We start from the raw sequence: 8,250 nt of genomic DNA on the forward strand, positions 1-8,250 counted from the left end.
CATGTCGTTCGAATGGACACCGACGCTCCAGCTCTGAAAGTATTCAACTCGGAACCCGCTGGTGGTAGCAGAGGAAGAGGGAGGCCCCCACTGCGATGGAAAGATCAGGTGGAGAAGGACTTGGCTTCACTTGGCGTTTCCAATTGGCGTCAGTTGGCACAGAGGAGAAACGACTGGCGTGCTTTGCTGAACTCGACCATAATCGCTTAGGCGGTTACAGCGCCAAAAAAGAAAAAGAAGAAGAAGGGTTTTTGTGGGTAAAAAAGTTATATTTTTCTACCTCATAGAAGTAAATGCATCGTGTTTATTAAAAATTAAATTTTTGCTAAGATCAACAAAAAGTTGCTGTGATAATAGGCCTATTCATTAACATTTACAGTAGGTACTTACAGCGGGAGCGTAAAAGAAACATAGAGAGTGAAATGGAGAGGTAGAGAAAATTATCAGAAAAGGTTATTGAATGCAAAACTAGCAAAACGTGAAACTTACGCCATTTTTACATTCAGATGTTTAAGGTTTGCCGCGTATTTTTCCTTTTGGTTGGGAACATTTCCTATAGTCAAAAAAATTCAAAAATCTATGTTAGATTTAAATAATGCATCCATATTTTCATTTCACTAGTTTTGTTTTGAGCACGTTTTTATCAAATCTTCCTCTAAATAATTTGTTTACATTTTAAATTGACACATGACTGATTTTTTAACACCGGCGAATTCCTGATCTTTACTTGCAACGTTTTGCAGCTCTGTCGGGGTGTTAAGCACTCGAATTCGCCCTCTTGCAATTTTTTTGGGTTAATGAATGCATTTCCAGTAAAAACTTGCAAGTACTGGTAGCTATTCGTAAATATTTTTTGTTATTGAACAGGTCTGGGAGTGTTTTTGTATTCCCCAGACAAAATTATCCATCAGAAAGAATTCAGAGCATTCGCTATCAAAGAAACAAAATATACAGAAAATTTGCATTCTTTGAAACAACTGATCATTTTCGCAGTTTTAATAGGTGGTACATTTAGTCATTTATTATCCGGTTGGAGCATTGCCCCCGGTTTGGCATTGTTTACTATTACATACTTTTGGATAGGAAAAACATTTTTAACATAAGAATGCATAAATATTTTTCTCAAAACTTATACCACATTATAAGGCATTCAAAAATTAAGTAGATATAGCTATGTGCCTTTAAAACTAACCTATTTTCTATTCAACTATCAACTGAAAAATTCTGCCAAAACATTTCAGCATTTTTATTTATTTTGGAAAATTAAAAAAATGGATACGGCAATCATAGTTGACACACACTACTTAAAATAAAATAAAACTGGAGATTAATAGTAAATTAACTAAACATAAAATCAATATGTAAACTTTGTGCTTAATAACTTTACTTATATTTCATCGTATACAAGCAATATTTATAAAACTTACAATAAATAATTCAATTATTTTCTTTTGGTTATTCGCGAACATACATATGTTTGTGATCAGCAGATTTTCGCACTTGCAAGTTTTTGCAGCTAAAAATTTTTGCAGAAAAAATTTGCAGATCTCAATGTAATTTTGGGCTTTCAATTTCCCCTATTTTACAAGTTTTTTGAGTAGGAGAACGCAGAAACTGTGGTAGTTTTTTTACAAGTTTAGGCAGTCTGCACACGGGTCGTTTAGCTTTAGACCCGTATTAGATGCTACATACGAATGTTGTGCGATTTGATGCCGCACACGTGCATTTAAATGGAGGGCTGTATACGAGTCGTCTGCTGCACGAATTCGTCAAAGCAAGCTAGCTGCAAATCGTTTGGCGTACAGCAGTGTTGGTAGCTATACGTGCGTACGCTTAGAAAAGTGAAAAAAGAAGAAGTTTGTTTACAATTTTCCGTGTGCGTGCATGCATTTCATAAAAAAAAACGATAAAACAATAAAATTCGTGCAAATAACTGCAACTGAAAATTAATTAAAGAAATAATAATTTTGCATCACTTAACATTTTTTACCTGATACTTGGACGCTTTGAAGTTGCTTCGTGTGCAGAAGAATCGTTGCTGCATAAAAAATTTTATACGCGTCTAAAGCTATACGAACCGTGTGCAGACTACCTTAGATAATTTTGAATACAAGAATCTTGTTATTTCTATAAAAGTAAATATTTTGGCAACTTGTATATAGATTTTTGTAATTTAAAAGCATTTAACTTGTGTATGGTCTTTTAAATGTTGGTACTTTTTCGGTTTATTTAGTACATTATTTTTGGTAATTTGGTACAAAATTAAAAGACTAATTTATCATCCCTGGCCTTTAAATCTTATAAATCGCATAATAATAAAAAAACCAATGTTGTAATATTTATATTTTAATTATCTAATTGCTCACGAAAAAAAGAGCGTGTCTGATTTTCCAAGATTTCCAACAATTCGCTATCAAATTGAGAAAGAGAAATTTTATTTTTATGCGCGAACAGCCAGAAAGACCTTTCTGACACATTTCGGAAATCAGTCCCAGGATTGTAAATTGCACAGCGTTGGCAGAGCTCCCAATACAAGCGCAATATTTGTGTATCAGAATGTGTGTACTCAACATAACAACTTGCGCGTGCCATGCTTACAGCATCAAGTACAAACACAAACTGACCGGCTGCTAGCGATGCATAAAGGGCTGACTATAAAGCCCAAAATACAATAGCGCAGTGGCAGTGGCACTGGCAGTTTTTCGAAATCAGCTGTTTTTTTTATAAAGTGTGGTGTCCAATGAAGGGACTCACAATACAGCAGTGGCAGCTGGTAGTACTGCTCAGTTTAGCCCAATTTCTAAAATCACTGCCACTGCCTCCATCGCAGCAAACTTCGCATGTTAAATTTGACATAAATTAAACGCAGCCAACTTCTGTTTATGTCACTGAAGCCTAAAAGGCAACAACAAAAATCTTAAAAAACAAAAGGGAATGTCAAAAAAAGAAGCCACTGAGAACGCAGTATTTTGTTTGCTGCGGCAGTGACTGCCAATATTAGCAGTAACAGCTGCTTTTATATGCGCTAATGTATTTTGGGCTTAATGTGAATAAACTGCGGTAACTGACTATCAGAAAATGAACGAAAAGTCTGTGAAATGCATAAGCAACGTAGTGTACAGTGCTGCCGCTGTCACTTCAATTGAAGTTTTTACTTCACTTTACTTCACTTTCACTTTCCACAAGTTAGATTTCGCTTGAAAATAAATAAACATTTTTATTTGAAGTATATGATTTATTTAACCAAAATCAACAATATTTTGCTAAAACTCTTGTTTAATGGTAAGTACGGCAAAGAAACTTTCGCAAAAAGCTACTCAAAAGAAGCCTACTAAATCTTCGATCTGGCATGGGTTCTGTTGCGGCGGCAATTTCAACGTGGTAAAAACGTACACGAATATACTAAGAAACTCTTTATTTCCATAAAGTAAGTGACAAAGTATACAAGAGAATCAGTGAGTTAGAGTTTTAATATCTGTAAGAATATTAATGAATCCCAAAAAAATACAAAAATATTTCAGCTCTTACTTATTCGTGTGTTTCTTGTCGGCTCTTCGTCAAAAGTGAAGCCGGAAGAAGCCATTACATATTTAAGAAATTCTGTATACTTAAACAGAGTTGTATTACAATGTAGTAAAATTATTAAAGACATATAAAAATGTATGATTTTATTAAGCTAAGTGCATATGTCAGCAACATCCCGCCCCCCGTGAATCGAAGGAGCGTCTGCGATTTGAGATTCACCATGAACGTCCAAGACGGCTAACTTTGATGCAGGTCTTTTCAGTTTGCCGCTCGATGTCTTGATAAGTGCAGATCGTACCTGACCGTCTGAAGCAGGAAATCCCTCCAGCACGATTCCACGCCTCCATTCGCCCAAGCTTCCATCGCTGTCGCAAATGATGACAACGTCACCAACCTTTATGGGATCGACTCTCTGATGCCACATAGTACGCCGAGTGAGACTTGGTAGATATTCGAGTATCCACCTGCGCCAAAACGTCTGTTTCAAATGTCGCAGAATTCGCCACTGTTTTCTTAAGCAAATTGGATCAGACCCAGCAGGAGTTTGTACGTAGTTAGGACAACCCAGCAGAAAATGGTTGGGTGTCAGTGGGCTATCATCTATACTTTCGACAGACAAATGCGTTAGCGGACGCGAATTAATTAAATTTTCGGCTTCAATGAGTAAGCTTTGCAAAGTTTCCGTTCGTGGAGCCACTTCTTTCAGAATGAATGCCAGCACACGTTTAACGCTTCTAACCATGCGCTCCCACGCGACACCCGCCGATGGATGCCCAGGTGTGTTGAACACCCACTCGATCCCGCGACGAGTATATTCGCCCTCTATGCCCTCTGCAACATGCAACCACTCAACTTTGCTAGCTCCCACAAAATTTGTTCCTCTGTCACTACGTATGCGAACAGGAACACCCCTACGATTAAGGAAGTTACGTAGGCATAAAATCACTGAATCGGTTGACAAGTCTCTCGCCAACTCTAGATGTATTGCTCTAATCGTCAGACAGGTAAACAAAGCTACCCATCTCTTTTCGCGCCGCCGTCCAATTGAAACCATAACTGGTCCGAAGTAATCGATTCCTGTGTACGTAAACGGCCTTACGTAAGGCTCTAGTCGGTCAGCTGGTATTTGACCCATAAGTGGGGGACTTGGCTTAGCTGCTGCATTTTTGCAAAACTGACATTCGCGTTTGACTGACTTAAGAAGACACCGCACGTTTGGAATCCAATATTTAGCTCGAATGGCACAGATGATTGCCTCTGTATTTTGATGGTAAAATATTTCGTGAAAGTGTCGGACTATTAGTCGCGACATTACATGCTCTTTCGGCAAAATAACTGGGCTTCTTGTACAAACAGGTAAGCATACAGCATTGTCGATACGACCTCCAAGCCGTAATTATCCTTTGTCGTCTAGCACGGGTGTTAATTTCAGCAGTTGGCTCCGCTTCGAAACTTGTGATCCATCTCGCAGCGCTTTGACTTCGTCAGCAAATTCTGCTACTTGAACAAGCCGTATTAGCAGTGCCTCTGTTTCGCTAATATCATTTGCAGTAATCTTTAGTGGTACTTCAGAAAGTTCAGCATCTTTGCATATGAACGCGGAAAATCTTAAAACAGCATATCGAACCCTCGTAATAATTTTAAGAAATTTGTAAAAATTTGAAAATTTGGTGAAAGGTAAACCATCCTCCTCCATTTGAACGGAATACAGCGGCTTTGCCCTTTTCTCTTCATCGTTGTAATTGTTAGGAATGTCTGGAAACAATGGCCAATTGTCTTTGCTCTGGTTCAGAAAGGCGGGCCCATTTAACCACCTTGAGTTTATTGAGAATATATTACAGGCCTGCGGTCGCGTTGCGACGTCAGCTGGGTTAAGCGAACCAGGCACCCATATCCATTGAGCAACATCAGATGTGTCAAGAATCTCAGAAATTCGATTACTTACGAATTGCTTGTATTGGCGAGCCTCCGATCGAATCCACTGAATCACAGTTTTGGCATCCGACCAATAATGCACTGGTTTAGGCTTTACTGTGTGACCCTCAGTAATTGCTTTGCTTAACCGCGTTCCTAAAACTGCGGCCTGAAGTTCTAATCGAGGAATCGACATTGGCTTTAAAGGACTACATCGAGACTTAGCTACGATGAAAGAAACGCTAACCTCATCGTTATAGCATATGCGAAAATATGCGACAGCAGCATACGCTAACTCACTTGCATCTACAAATATATGTAATTCAATTTCAGCAAATGGGTCAGTAAAATATTGACCGTAACATCTAGGTGTTTGAAATTGCTTTAGCTCATCCAGCATTTTGTACCATCCGTACCATTTATCGTACATGTCTTTGGGTATTGCATCATGCCAACCTATATCGAGTTGCCACAATCTCTGCAATAAAATTTTCGGAACCAGCATCACGTTTGCTACAAGTCCAAATGGGTCGAAGATCGGCATAGTTAACCCCAACAATTCAGCTCTCGTTGGTCGTCGGGTGCCGTCCAAAACTGATTTCGGTACCCTAGCGAATGTCAATTTGAAGTAGAATACATCTCGCTTAGCATCCCAGTGCATACCCAAAACTTTGTTGCATGTTGAATCAGCACTGCCCATATTTTTAGTAGCGCACTCATGCACTGACGACGCATTCATGGCCTGCAATAACCTCGTAGAATTCGATACAAAACCCCTAAGTTCAAATCCTCCTATTCTGTGAATGTCAACTACTTTGTTTGCAACACTTATGGCCTCGTCAATATCAGAAAAACTATCTACATAGTCATCAACATAATGTCGGTTCACAATTGCTTCCACTGCCCTCGGATAGTCATCTTTAAATTTCACTGCATTCAAGTTTTTTACAAACTGAGCAGAGCAAGGGGAGAAAACAGAACCAAAAATCATGGCCTTCATTACATACACGTCAGGTTGTTTTGACGAGTTCCCTTCACGCCAGAGAAATCTCTGGCAATGTTGGTCTTGTTCACGTATATTTATGCGATGGAACATCTCTCTTATGTCCCCGCAAATAGCTACCTTCCCTTCGCGAAATTTCAACAAAATTGGCAGCAGTGGTTTCGGCTGATATTCATCAGGACCCTTCATTAGTTTTGAATTTAAAGAGACATTGCATACTGTAGCGGCTGCATCAAAAACTAGCCTAGGTTTATTGCCCTTATTAATATTGTACACCGCAAAGTGAGGTAAATACCATGCGCGGTCGCCTGACAATTTCGCTTCATTGTTTGATAGCTTTCTAGCATAACCCATTTTTACATATTCCTTTATTTTCTCATTACACCACTTCTCATACTTAACATCCGCTGACATTTTTTTTCTCTACAGATTGAAGCCGTTTTAACGCTGCAACATAACTCTCTGGAAAAGTTACCTCATCATTTTGCCATAATAATCCGGTTTCATACCTATCTCCTACAAACTTTGTTGTATTTCGCAAAATACGATCAGCTCTAATATCCGCAGCTGCTTTTATGGGTGGTAGTTTTGCCTCAAAATTTTCTATAGCAAAATAAACGGCGACTTGCTTTTGCAGCTCATTCATAGAGTCGTCTATGTGCACATGGCAAATTGTTGCCGAATCAGAACCATTTTCATCTGATCCGCACACAATCCAACCTAACTTTGTCTGATGAGCCGTAAAACCTTCGTTGAAATTGACAACTTGCAAAGGGCGTACTAAATTAGTGTTTGGCACTCCAATTAGAATTTTCGGCATAGCATCAGTGTAACTCTGTATTGGAAGTGTGCTCAATTTTTTATTTTGCTTCTTAAACAACTCCGCACATAACGTCTGCGGAGGCAACAACAACTTCTGCACTGTACGCACTCCTTTCATAAGAAATTTCACCTCTCCGTTGCATGTGCTAGAGATTTCCATATTTACACGCCTAGAAACTTCACTGATCGTTTGGTTGTCGAACCATTTCAAGCGCAGTAATTCTTTTCCACCTGACAGGCCAATTTCATTTGCAATTTGTTCTTCCAGCAGCGTAACTTTAGCTCCCTCATCAATAAAAGCCATAACTTCTATATATCCTTTAGGACCATGCAGTTTGATTGGCAGGAATTTTAATAAAGTTTTGTTTACTTTTTCCTATTCCCTTTTGCTGAGAGGTTTTTCGAATTTGCGAGAGATTGACTGGAGCTGATGGTGGCAACAGCTGTTTCAACTGGCACTGTGTTTCCAGTGTGCGATGTTCGAATGCTCTGATTGTGCAACAATTTGTTGTGGTATTTTTGACATGACGAAATACCGCATGTACGCCGTCGTGCACAATTACACACACTATGACCCGCAGAGAGGCAGCAAAAGCAAAGCCTATTTGCTTTAACGATTTCCCATCGCTTTTCACAATCAAAATCTTTAAATTTTGAGCACTGATATAATCTATGGTTTTCTTTGCAAACTATACACTTTAACTTTTCTCCAGATATGGCCAGCACTGTTTTCGAAGATCTATTACATTTTCGTGTGAGCTGTTCGGGATTAGCAGGTGATTGATTTACTTCAGCGGCCATTACAATATACATAGAAATTTGCTGCAACCACGTACTGAATTCACGAATTGATGGATAGGGCTTATTTATGGCAAAAATGTGGCGTGCCCATTCTTCTCGTTTATAAAGTGGGAGTTTACTCACCAGTTCATCAAGCAGTGTTGGGTTAGCAAGGTGAGGTGCGGCTCCAGCGTGGGAAAATTTTA

This window comes from Rhagoletis zephyria, unplaced genomic scaffold (genome assembly GCF_001687245.7).
Source record: "Rhagoletis zephyria isolate East Lansing unplaced genomic scaffold, Rhagoletis_zephyria_1.1 Rzeph_scaffold_03237, whole genome shotgun sequence".
Taxonomy (NCBI): Eukaryota; Metazoa; Arthropoda; class Insecta; order Diptera; family Tephritidae; genus Rhagoletis; species Rhagoletis zephyria.